The sequence below is a fragment of the Paramormyrops kingsleyae genome, chromosome 21 (genome assembly GCF_048594095.1).
Source record: "Paramormyrops kingsleyae isolate MSU_618 chromosome 21, PKINGS_0.4, whole genome shotgun sequence".
In the NCBI taxonomy this organism is placed as follows: Eukaryota; Metazoa; Chordata; class Actinopteri; order Osteoglossiformes; family Mormyridae; genus Paramormyrops; species Paramormyrops kingsleyae.
In genome coordinates this window covers 15,051,997-15,066,091 of record NC_132817.1, presented here as the reverse complement: position 1 = coordinate 15,066,091, position 14,095 = coordinate 15,051,997, and the positions used below count along the sequence as shown (strand labels likewise).

Genomic DNA, 14,095 nt, shown 5'->3' with positions numbered 1-14,095 from the left:
AAAACTGTCATACAGTATAATTAAGAACACAACACCACATGTATGTTTACTTTTTATGCTATCAGAACAGTGGGATCCACATTTGCATTTATAACAGTCTCTGTAAAATTAAATATAACAACACTATTTTATGTGCAATTGGAACAAAGAAATTAACATTCGCCTATATCAGTAAAACAATCAAATAAAGGTGCTTGGAAAAATGAGTCAACACTTCAACTATGTACGCCAGGAAGCCATTGATAACATATGTCATTTTTTGATAATAACTTTATTAAGCAATAAATGTACAGTACATAGCAGGGCGCAGAAACAATTAGCAACTGTACTAAATCATCATAGGTCCATAAAGGCACAAATGGCAGAGACAAAAAATAAACTACCTTTCACTTTAGACCGCCATGGCGGCCGCCATTTTTAAGAAGCCTAATTAAATCCCAACCGCGCTTCGTCCGAACAGAAAATACCGGATAGCGTTTGGCCGAAGCAGAACCCACAAGTTTATCCTAAACTTTAGCCAAGTCCGGGACCAGTTTAGTAACTTTTGGTACTGACCGATCTAGACTGTGACATATATTTCACGTGAAGTCGCAGGTTTTCGTCAATTTGACTGGTTTAACATAGCTGTTTAGTTATTAAACCAGCTTTCTGGGTTACCCATCGGGGTTTAAACATTATCCATGTCGATTAAAAGAGATATTCCGACGTAAACGTCTTCATTTTAAACAATGCTATGATAGTTTGAGGCCCAAAGTAAAAAGTTAGTTGAGAAATACAGCGGATTAGTATGGGCTGATATTTGTGCCACTAGAAACTGAATATGAATTTTGTATATTTGAATCTGCAGTTATCCGCATTACAAAACTGAATCTGAATTTAATAGTTTGAATTTGAATTCCAGTAACTCGAAATAGCATTTATCCTACCTCGAAAAATTCAGTTCGCAAATTCAATTTCAATCTAGTGTGACACACATCCGGGTCCTTGAGAAAAAGTAATCGACCGCAGATTCACAACGCAACTCATTTCCACGTTTATGGCAGTTCTGCAGGTCGGGGTAAAGAGGAGGCGTGTGCCGGGATGTCAGAAAAACAAATGCTGGATTCGCAGGTTTGTCGTTACCTTATGAGTTATGATACATATGAGAATAAGCTTTATATATACGAGCGATAACATAAGCATTAACCATACGTCTGGTTAGTATATGGTAGTATATGTGGTTTAATTAACGATTTCTGGCACTTCTAGTTTATGTTAATATGGTAGACTAACCCAAAACTAGCTAGGGATAGTAGGGATATGAATTTTACTTCTAGTTTAGTTTAAGTTATGTCTTGCCTGTTCATTTCATGTGGCTTTCTAGCAGTGTTCATGCTAAATATTTTTTAAAATATTCATCTCGCCGATATGAGGCGGAAATCAGTATTAATTTTATGTATGTAATATTATTTAGAACTTCATAATGCATAGAGAATGTAAATATGACCAGTAAAGTTATGTCCATGCAATGACATTTTTGTGGTGTTCATGACTCTTTTCCTTTCTTAAACACCTGCATTACTAGCGTGTTTTGGTAATGAAAATTGCCTATAACTGATTACATAAAACATTACATTTTTGTGGAGAAAAAAACACTGAATATGAAATATTAAGCAAATGTGTTTACATCCGCGATACACTCAAAATGGCGAATGGGGGCGTGTTAGACAGTGCAGAAACGTGACTGACAAAGACCGATGCAAGGTTTGCTACTGAAGGAAGGGATTCGCAAAATTTCACGGCTGGATGTTTAAAAAAACACAACTAGACATGGTCATGTCGCCATTATTTTCAGCCGAGGGACCAAATAGTAAAAGAGATGATTGACAAACATCATCTAGGGGTGTTGATCAAGGGAGAAAACAACGATGGTGAATGGTTGAAGAAATGATGATGCTTAAGTGACGAGATATTGTTACACGATAAGAAAATGTATAAAAAATTAGTGTAAAACAGTATTGGACACTCCTGCAGGGTGTCCAGCCTTGGCTGTAACCTCACTGTGGCAATAAAGGCTGAATCTGAAGATCTACACAAGCGGCTCCTGACTCCTGATTGGCGGGGGAGAAAAAAACACAACACGAATGCATCGATACACATACCCCCCTGTATCGATCTAAATGTAAAGTTATAAGGCGGGTTTGAGGTGCTATGCGTCTTGTCTGCTGCAGGTCTACAGCGCTCTCTGTGTACTGTGCTAATAACCGGAAACATCAATTGGACTGGCGTTTAATATGGTGATCTGTATAAGCAGTGCTCTAAGTGGAGAAATAGAAGTGTCGCTACTGTATTGACCGTGAGAACGGCGGCGGGGGTGTTGGGAACAACAGGAGCGCCTCAACAACACTGACGGTACGGCGCGCGGTGCACCGCCACTCTCGCCTGACGCTTGTCTCTGAGAGTCTAGCAGAGTATTGGCAACTTGTGAGAAGTGGTGGTACGATAAAGATCCCACATTTGCACTTGCGACACCCCGGCATACGCCTCCTCTTTACCCCGACCTGCAGAACTGTCGTAAACGTGGAAATGAGTTGCGTTGTGAATCTGCGGTCGATTACTTTTTCTCAAGGACCCGGATGTGTGTCACACTAGATTGAAATTGAATTTGCGAACTGAATTTTTCGAGGTAGGATAAATGCTATCTCGAGTTAGGTGTGTCACACTAGATTGAAATTGAACTCGCAAAATGAATTTTTCGAGGTAGGATAAATGCTATTTCGAGTTACTGGAATTCAGATTCAAACTATTAAATTCAGATTCAGTTTTGTAATGCGGATAACTGCAGATTCAAATATACAAAATTCATATTCAGTTTCTAGTGGCACAAATATCAGCCCATAGGGATTAGCCGCTAGCGTGGCTAATGCCGGACCCGAAAAGACAGACCGTCTCTGTAAAATGTGATATTTTACAAACGTGTCAACAAGCAGTGGTAGCATTTATTAATATCCGTGCGGGGATGACTGAAATGAGCTCATGTCAAACTCTGCTCTTATACACAAGAAGAAAGGAGTACACCAGCTTGATTTTAAAAGTATATTTATATTTATTTACATTTATTTACTTGCATTTACATTTATTTATTTACTTATTTATATTTAACCTATATATTATATATATATATATTTACAATTATTTAACCTATATAATATATATATTTACATTTATTTACTTATATTTAACCTATATATTATATATATTTACAATTATTTAACCTATATAATATATATATATATATTTACAATTATTTACATATATACATTATATACATGGAGCAGTGACTAATGTCTCGCTCTCTTCCTTGGAGGCTCTGTGGCCGGGGGCTCGTCCCACACATCCACCTCGATCAGGGGGGCGTAATCCTTCAGCCCCGGGTTGCCAGAGGTCTCCGCGATGTCAATTATATTTTCGTCTCCCACCAATTCGGTGAATTTCGGGTAGGAGACGGCAACCCACAGGCGCTGCTTTATCCTGCGCCCTAGATCGAGGGAATAGGGTCGAGGCCGGCCAGAAGGGTAGAGCAGCTTTGGTTCCACGAGCCGGCGGTACATCTCCCTGTGCTCCTCCACGCTGCGCCCGTGGATCCTCAGCGGCTCCATCCTTCTGGCCTCCCAAAGAGCCTCCAAGTCTGGGTCTATGGGATCTTTCGGGGGTAAGGGTTGAAGATCCGGGAGATCCGCTGCATTTAGGGCTCGGCGCTCTTGCCGGGCCTCCTGCTGCCTCCGTTCTGCCTCTTGATTCGCTGTAACCTGAGGCTCGTATTTTGGAAACAATATGGAAATTAATGCTGATGACTGATTTACACTAAACCAAGCTGCATGATATATTTGTTGAATATTCTGACCAAAGAAGTTACAAAACCTAGCCAAAATATTAACTTAAAACTTACGTCCTCCATCATGTAGATTTAAATCCAAAATAAATCTGTAAAAAACGCAGTAGTTCAGCAGTTGAAAATCAGTCTTGATCGCAGAATGGTCAGGAGTCAGTCTGCCTGCTGTTATGATTCAAACTTTGTAAAATGCTGCTGATGACACTAGAATATTTGCGATGATTTAAGATGTTGGGCACCATGGATTCCCAAAGTAAACAACAAATCTTTGTATGAACAGCTTAAACTCAATTGATATGTTGGTAAACGGTATAATAGATATCTAGCCTGGCTGCAGAGGATGTCTCATTGATGTTTCTATCTAACAGGAATGACTTTCAGCTTTTTACATGTAAAACCTGTACAGATGTTCTATTTGGTCAGTCTGTCATTTGTGCTGCACATTACCACAGTATGAATAAAGAGCAAGTAGCTCTTCAGGCAGAACCCAATTTCCATCGTCCTGTTCTGGTCAGGATCTCGGTGGACCTGGAGCCTATCCTAAGCAGCACAGGGCACAAGGCTGTACCCCAGCCCTGACACTGGATGGGACGGCCAGGCCATTGGAGGGAAGATACAAGGCTGTACCCCAGCCCTGACACTGGATGGGACGGCCAGGCCATTGCAGGGGAGATACAAGGCTGTACCCCAGCCCTGACACTGGATGGGACGGCCAGGCCATTGGAGGGGAGATACAAGGCTGTACCCCAGCCCTGACACTGGATGGGACGGCCAGGCCATTGCAGGGGAGATACAAGGCTGTACCCCAGCCCTGACACTGGATGGGACGGCCAGGCCATTGGAGGGGAGATACAAGGCTGTACCCCAGCCCTGACACTGGATGGGATGGCCAGGCCATTGCAGGGGAGATAGATGCACCCAATCATACACTGTAGACATATAAATGATGTCACTCAGCTAAACTGCATGTCCAGAGTAGTTGGGGGATTCCTGCCTGATATGGTGAGAACATGCACCACCCCGCTCTACAGCAGAGGTGGTATTCAAACTCACAGCCCGGGAAGTATCAGACACCAGTGCCAATATCCACTCTGCCACTCTTCTAGAATATATTAGTAAATTTTCACACCACTCATATTTGCAGCACTATAGTTCAAGAGTGTTTGTGTGGCCAATTTAGCCAGTTTTGATTATTTTCATTTTTTTCGGAAGCTTTTTAAATTCAAGGTTCTTTTGATAACTATATTGTAATTGTAATGCTGTCAACAATGTTACTGGAAGCATATCTGACTTTCAGAGTTTAAATCAAGACCATATTTTAGGGGCTGTGACATACTGGTCTTTACATTGATGATTACTGAGGGCAGTGCCACTTTAAAAGTAATTTGAAGTGATTAGAAAATATTGATTTATCTGTAATTTGATTTGGGCTTTTTTTTGCCAGAAATAAATTACCGGTGAACTAGATTTGGGAAGATATTCAGCCTGTGATTTCAGATCCCGTAGCAAACGCCTGTGTAGTGCTCCGAGTACTCAGATGGGCAGTTTCCTATGTTCTTCAATAAATTTCCTGATTCTCTCCGGTGAGGACTGAGCCTCCTCCTCATAAAAACACCAGCATGCATGCATGGTCTGCAGTAACTTTAACTCAATAGTCACTGCTAGGGATGTGCGTATCAATCCTGAAATATCGACTCTTGATTTGAATGGTTAATTTTTGAGAATCAATTCCAATGTTAAACTAAAGATAGTTTACCTGGCATTAAAATGTTTTAAATGTTTACATTATTATGCAGGACACGAACCACTACCAGGACCTCAGTGTCTCTGTTAGGAGAGGACCTGCTTCTCCTTCCGCCTGCTCCTTCTGCTCCAGACTGAGAACTACGGCTCCAAGTCAGTCAGTCAGTCAGACAGACAGAGTGGTGGGAACAAGAAAGTGCTGATGGCTGAGCCCATGGAATGGAAAAGTGGCTTCCTGTGGAGTTATTTTACACCAATGAAGCAAAATTTGATGTTTGTCACAGTTCTGTCGAAAGTACAGTACTTTGTACAATGCAGTTCTGGTGTTTTCAAATATATTTTGGGCATATCACAGAATTTTGAAATCTAGCATTGTACTTGTAAACCCAGAATACCGCAGTATACTGTATTACCAGGAATGCCTTGAATTTTCTCTATATATATAATATAGAGACAAGACGCATATATAATATAATTGCTAGAGAAGGTTACTTTGATGAATCAACGATATGACATTTTCTTGCTAATGAAGGTGCTCAAATAGTGAACATACTGTAAATTTATTTGTTAGTAAAGAATACTGATTGTATTTTTAGTAAATCTGAAGTAAGATGAAAATGTAGAAAATCTCAGTATTTGTAAAAAGTTATGACTGATAGTGAGAGGAAATCATGACCCAAGATTTTTACTGAGCAGTTCACTTCTTCTAGTGATGTGACAATAAAAGTCATGATTTCATTTTTGATTTGATAAGCTAGCTAGCGAACTACTTTGAATGTGAAGTAATACTAAGTGTCTGTAGCAGATAATCTGATTAATAGTTCTTATAGCCTATTTTTCTCAATAGTTATTTCTAAGAACTTTCTACTGCTCCCTACACTACCTACCTCAGTACACTGCAGTGATTAATTTACAATCTACTAGTGTATGTAGTTGCATTATTCCGTTTTTTTTTAGCTGTTAGCTAAATGAGGTGGTCTGTATACTAATGGGAGGAGAACATGGGAGAATTGATCCCATTGTATTAATATTTTGGTGCTTTTTGAATAAATAAATACTTTGGGAAGAATCTTGTGTTGTATAGGTGGAATATGTGTGGGTTGACTTATTTATATTGTTGTGTTTTGGGGCAGGAATGTTGGGGCTGTGGGGTGAGGGGGGGTCGCTCAGCTTGTGGTTGGGTCATAGAGTCAGTCATTTATCCAGCGCCCCAAAGTAGCTTTCGGGGATAAAGGCTTCGTTTAAAGGCCCAATGGTGATGTGGTGACACTCAGCTGGCCTTGGGATTCACACCGGCGACCCTCATGACCCTCCAAGCCACAGCATATAACAAGTCCTGCTTTTGCTCCTATTTACATCACTTCCTGTCTACTGCAGTAATGCTCCCTCACTTGTCAAGGAAAGCCATCCATGTTGTCATGGTGTTCTAGGAAAAGTGTCACCCTCTGAATCCATTTTACAGACATAGCCCTGAAGCTGGGAAGCATGTCACACTGTCCCACACACACACTCCCACACACTGAAGCTACCCTCAAAACCCAGGATCTTTGGCTGTTGTTGGACCTCTTCCTGAATGCATCTCACACCTTCAACTCAATCGAGATGCAACTGACACTGACAGTAAAGAAGTGCTCTCCCAGACTCATAGGGATGCATCTCCATGGGGTTTTGACAGGTGCTCATGCTCCTAATCCTGCAGTAGAGCGACAGGATACGCAGAGAGCATGCAGGAAACAGCAACCAATACAGCCCACAATTTATATTACGTAACCATCTCTGGATCAGGGCCTGGTTCAAAGGTACAACGATAGTCTCATCTTGTGAAGTTTGAGTCTACAGTTTGCTTGGTAACGCTTTACATTAGCTGCACCCTCATAATGCATGCATTAATCATTATGCATTCATAAAACATTCAGTGCACCTTCATTATGCATTCACAATGCGTTCATAGAACATTTATAAGCAACAGATAATATCCTAATATTCCTTAACAGCTTTAATACGCATTAATAACAAGCATGAATATATGAATATAATGTTTGTTTTTAACGTGTATATTTAAGCTGTTAAGGCATATATATGTTGCTTATGAATGCGCTATGAATTCATTATGAAGGTGCACTGAATGTTCTACGAATGCATAATGAACGCATAATGAGGGTGCAGTTAATATAAAGCGTTGGCGCCCGTTTTGCCATCTGGATGAATTGGATGAGGCTCTTCAGTGTCTGCCAGCCATAAATAGTCTCTTGAATAGAACCCCATGGGTGAAGCAGGCATTAGTTGTGGGGCTCTTCTCCTCTCTCCTCCTCTCTCCTCCTCTCTCTTCCTCTCTCCTCTCGCTGTGGCCTCCCTTCAACCCCAGCCATAACATGTCTTTGCTGTTTTTTCATATTGCACAAATACCCTCTAATACGTTATTTTTTATTTATATGTTTATTTGCTTAATATTCTCTTTCTGGATGTTATGTTTGTAAATTGTGTACCTTTTATTTGCATTATATGATTGTCTGTCTACACTTTACCCACCTTGTTGCTGTATGCAAAAGAATTCCCCCCCTGGGATCAATGAAGTTCATCTTGTGGAATCTTAAGGAAGAATAGATCCCAGTGAAGTAAGACAGTGAAGCCAGTGTACAGGCCTGTGGAGGGATAATGGGCTGATAGGGAGAACAGGGCTATACAGCAGTGTTTCTCAACCTGGCCCTTGGGGACCCACAGCCAGTCCACATTTTTGCTCCCAGCCTAACAGTCCACATTTTTGCTCCCTCCCAGCTCCTGCCAGAGGGAGCAAAAACGTGGACTGTTAGCAGGTGCCTGAGGACCGGGTTGGGCAACACTGCTATAAAGAACAGCACTTTACCCCCCACCCCCCACCAATAGGCCAGCCTCCCCAGGAGCCCCAAAGGTCCCGGAGCAGACAGCAGCACAGCATCAGAGGGCTGCAGTCTCAGGCTATGATCTGTAAGATCTCGGCACGCTAGATCAGAAATTGCTTTCATTAGCCAAAAATGGCCACAGGGTCCTCTGGCCTCACTTTCATGTCCATCCTTTGATATTCGAACACAAAAACACACGAAAACTGCTGTGGCTTCAGCTACAAAATGTACACTGATTAGAAGGTACAGATGAAAAGGGCCAAGAGACACAGATATTCAGGCCTTTGGATGAACAGCGCCAGCATGCAGCTGTGTTAGACTGACAATGACGATCTGCTGTGACAGAAAATAATCAGTGAGTTTCTGTCTGTTATTTCCAAGCACAAAAACATGAAGATTTTTTTGTTGTAGCTTTTTAATTTTATTTTTATTTAAATATTAAAAAAAAAAAAGTTTTTTTTTTGTTATATAATTTATGGTGGGGGGGTGTACTTCCTGCTCATGTTACATTCTTGACCAAGTAATCACCGAAGACATCAAATGTGGAGTTCGTTAACATATCTAAATGAAACATTCATGGTCGGAAATAGCATTTCAAGTCTGATTATGTAGCAAATCAGAATGGAAATGAACATCAGGATATTTCCTCACCAAAAACAGGCAGCAAATCGGCATCTTCCTACAGTCTTAGGTAAGCGATGGTCCGTTTGATGTTTCTGGTAATTCCATAGACAGTGTAACTGGAGGTGGGGCATTTTAAAATGTATTGTGATGTAAAATGTAAAATTTTAAGAGAGAGCTTAATGACCGCAGAGTGCTGCCTTGCTATTCGGATAATCTGCACCCCATAATGGGTCACTCTGCTATGAGGTCCTGTCTCCCTGGACAACACTACCAGCCACTACCAGCCAGGGCTGTCCTCATTCGCATATGCAGTGGTGGATATATAGTTCAGGTCCGGAAAATAAAAAGCCCAGACCAAAAAAAGTACAAAAAAGATTTTGTATCAACAAACCAGTTGAGTATAATGACTCACAGTCACAAAGTACTCAATTGGCTGGTTGAAACAAAATCTTGGCCTGGATTGTTACTTTCTGGACCTGAACTGATCACCTCTGCACATATGCAAAGTAGGTGTCAATGAGCAGCAGCATGTTCTAATGAAGGCTCTATATCAGTCATCATCTTCATCGTCTTGCTGCAGACGTGTCACTTGCCAGCTGATCCTGTGCTCAGACACCAAACTTCCCCACTCGTATATGTGAGTATCTTTCAAAGCAGAGCAAAATGGAGAATGTAAACTTGATAGCTACGACAACTGTATGTTTTCTGGGGTTGGGCGCACATTTTAGCCTTTTTATACTTTCATATTTTAAAATGTAAATTTTATCTATGTCTATATGTGATCATGTTTATGTGAGACTGGTTTTTCAATGTATGGCTGAATCCATTCATCATGAAGCATTCCAATGTGTCTGTACTTCACTGTGGCAAATATCATTTCATTCCTAGCAGAGGAATAGTGGTAAAAGAATGGGCTGTGTACATCTTCTTAACAATGTTCAATCTGATCCTCAGGGTACCCACAGGAGCTAGGAGGGAGCAAAATTGTGGACCGGCTATGGGTCCCCAAGGACCGGATTGGGAAACACTGCTTTAGCACAGTAGGCTGAATGGCCCCTGGCCCACAGTCCCTCATGCATGGACGCATGAGCTGTAATTCCCCGCTTAAAACTCTACGACCCCAGTGAGGATCGTGACTTATGCTGGAGGGTATCACGTGTATCAAAAATCCACATGCCTCCCTTGCTAAGCAGGTCTAAAGGCCAGGCAGTCTACAGTCCAAGAAATATCCAACAATGTTCCCCCCCCTTATTAAAAGCCTGCCTTGCAATAGGGCTATCAGGATATACCCCTGGAGCCATGCCTGGGGGGTGTTCACCAGAAAGCTTCGGATGGCCAGGCTACCCATGCAACCTGGCCAGGTTCAGCCTGAACTGACTATGTGAGATTGTAAAGTGAGGGTCAGATGCAGTGACGTGCAAGTTAGTCAGCAAGAATGACCATAAGGACCCGTACAGATATTTGACAAAAGAAACTTGCTTTTGGAAAATCTCCCTGGGGGACAGCAGTCTGAGCAGACGCAGGAGATAATATCAGATAGACAGAGCTGTACATAGAAACAAACCTGGAATTGTGAACCTCTCGAATGGTAAAAGACCTCAGGTGGCCCAAGTCCCAGAATGAGGACTATGCACGTCTATACGACTGCAAGTTGCCGAGAGGAAAACTCTTGACTGTCACACCCCCTGAAATACAAGTACAGGGTCTGAACGGACCACATCCAAGGCCTCAGCCATTGCAGTAACTGAATATGACATAAATAAATTTGTCCAGTAGACAATCAGTATGTATGAGCGCGGTAATACTAGAAGCTGCCGGTGAACATCAGTGGTGAGGGAAGCTGTCAAGCTGAAAAAGGAAGCTTTCCAAGCAAAGCTTGCTCAAGGTCTCCTAAAACAGCTGAAAGGTGCAGACAGGCTGGGGGGGGCTGTAGCTGAGGCAGTCACAGGAACTATAGATTTTGCGTGAGTTGGGCTTAGAGAAACTACTGGCTGGGTAAAAAGATGTTTTGACAAACCATTCACTGCGTCGTGGGAGGGAGGTGCGACTTTGCTCAGGCTGTAATTCTGCCGGAGTGTTGACCAACTTTGGGGATATTGTCAAGTAGTTGAAGGAACACTTTGAGGAATTCGTTTAGCTGGTGAATACGCCATCTCACCAGAAAGCACTGTTAAAAACCCCATGGTGAATACGCCATCTCACCAGAAGGCACTGTTAAAAACCCCTGGTGAATACGCCATCTCGCCATCTCACATATTTAGAGCCGATTGCTTGGTGGTCAGTTCCCAGAACACCTGACCCAAGCAATCAGAAGCTCTAAATACGTTACAGGTGTGCTGGGAACTGGGATAAAACAAAAAATGTGGATCCCTCCAATTTAGTCCCAGGGACTGGTGTGAGGAACAAACCTAGGAAAGCCAATGACACAGTAGGGCTGAAGTAGGGGTGCTATGGGTGCTTCAGCCTTCACCCCCTCTGGTTGTTGGTGGTATTGCAATGGCATAATATATTAGGGCAGCGTTGAACCTGGAATTTAGAGGCAACATTGCAGGTGCTGACCCCGGCTGAGGAAGAGTGGACCAGCTCTTCTCCCTTACACAACTGCATTAAGGTTTATGGGAGCATGCTAACATAGTGTGAATGTACTTTGTGTGGAAGGTATATGACTGCATGCCCTGGTATATACTGTAGGGGGTCCTGCAGAAGTATAAGCTCCTAGGGCCGCTGTCGCATGCTATTTGCTCCCTTGATGCCTGTATTTAGAGATGGTGTTGGCCTCTGGCAAGGGCACATTGTGTCTCTACTCCTGTTTGTGATACTAACGGGCAGGATATCGAAGCGCAGCAGCGGCTGAAAAGGTATCTATGGCCAGAATTGACATTCCTGCTATTTGCAAAGGATGTCGTGTTTTTGGCCTCATCTGACCAGGGTCTCCAACACGCATCTGAGCAGCTCCAGGCCAAGTGTGAAGCGCCATGGATGAGAACAGGCACACATTATTTCAGGTCCACTGTGTACTCCTGGTAAAGAGTGGATCGCTCCCATCTGCCCTTACTGAAGGGGTTTAAGTGCTTCGGGATGTTGTTGATGATAAGAGGGAACCTGAGATTGGCAGCTAGATCAGTTAAGTAGCTGCCTGTAGTTTGCAGGCACTGAGCAGCTCCACGGTGGTAAACTGGAAGCTACGTCACCAGACAAGTCTCATGTTTTATAGGTTAGCTATGCTGACCTTTGCTCATGAGCTGTGGGTACAAGGTCACGCGTACAAGATGCCAAAATGAGGCTTCTCCTCAGGGTTGCTGGGCTCACTATCCATGACAGGGGGAGGAATCCAGAGATCCAGAGGGATATTGAAATAGAACCACTGTTCCTTTTGCAGGAGTCATCTGAGGTGGTTCAGGTACCATAAGGATGCCACCTGGATACCTCCTAAAGGAGATGTTCCAGGCCACAGGGCAGACACAGGACATGCTGTGCTGGCTGGGAGATGTCTGGGGATCCCTCAGAATGAGCTACAGCCAGCGGGCTTGGAAAGACAAAGCAGTGTGAAGATGCTAATGATGATGATGAATATTCCATTAAATAAACCTATTTAGATTAATCTTTTTAGGTACCATTTAACTGACATGGTCTCAGTTGTCTTAGCAAGCGATGTTTGCTGGCAATTACGTTTGCAAAAATTCTGAAAATAATCAACAAGGAAGCAGATTCAAATTAAATTAGGATGAAGTGATGTGGGTTAAAATGGATTAACATAATAATAGCCTGCGGAATTTTATCATTTACCAAACAGGTTTTATATTCAACCAGTATTAAACACCACGCGATTTTGTGAAGTATCGTAGAAGAAAAACAAATGATCGTCTGCTCTGCAGAAGTATCCAGAAACACTGAATGCGTCAGTGAACATCCTGAGCACCATTCAGTGCTCTGATGCACTTCAGCTACCTCATTCTGCAAATATTTCATAGCCAACTAACAGGTTTTGAATGTAGCTTTTGAATGCAGACTAATAAACCAAGATTCGCATGGTGCAACAGAAGTGACCATGTCGTCTCCATGGTAACCATCTTACCAGGATCAAATCTCCCTTCAGAATAGGATGGGAACTGTTTTCACTGCATTTCAGCTACAAGAAACCAGTGCCATAATCAGTGACATGTCAGGTCAGCACAAACATGCCGGTCATGAAGTCAATCTGCAATGTCGGGGGGATGCCTAACTGAATTAATTATGCAATACATTCTAATTTGGATTAATTGCATCTCTTTAAATGTTTGACTAAGTGGATTTATAATGCATGACTGTGATAAACAGGAGGTCACTATAAGCCCTTCAGTGGACTCACAGGCAATTCTAGATCCGGTTTAAAGGGGGTTCCAGCCATCCTGCTTTATGCATCAACCCCCTAAAAACAGTTTTCTAAATCAATTTAGCACTTTAGTATGGCCGTATGTTGTATTTTTTTTTTATACATTTATGTACCAATTCAGTAGTCCCCCATCTCAGGGACTCTTTCTCTATTTTTTCAGATTGAAAGTGGCAACCCTACTGGGGGCTGAACCCTCTTAATGGTCAAATCCTCGAATTGCCCCCGAATGAACCTGCCTCCTTCCTCTATGTTGCCTTTGGACTGTATGCAGCATTCTATACGGCGACGACGGCGCTGCTCTGCTGCACTGTTTACACAGAATCTGCTGAACACATACTTAGGCTTGTTATTGCCTCATTTATCCTGTCTCGCTGTATCACACCAGAGCACAGCTACAGACCTTCACTGCATCCTGGGGGGGGGCATCAACGCATGGAGAGCAGACGGGGGGGCCATCCCATCCGCCATTAAGGCAACGCCATCGAGCTCAGTGGCGGGAACAAGATGCTAGCAAGATCACACCCCCCCCCCCCCCCGCGATTTCATACAAAAGAGAGAGGGGGAGGTCATCAGACAGGGACGCTTTCTGCTCAAAAGTAGAAGAAC

General features: G+C 42.7%; 1 long non-coding RNA gene across 1 annotated transcript; it reads left to right on the top strand.

Moving 5' to 3' along the window:
• The first annotated feature begins 835 nt into the window (after positions 1 to 835).
• On the top strand, positions 836 to 6,683 carry LOC140581509 (uncharacterized). Its single transcript, XR_011984601.1, has 2 exons — positions 836 to 1,110; positions 5,668 to 6,683. It is a non-coding gene; the product is annotated as an uncharacterized lncRNA (long non-coding RNA).
• Positions 6,684 to 14,095: the final 7,412 nt, after the last annotated feature.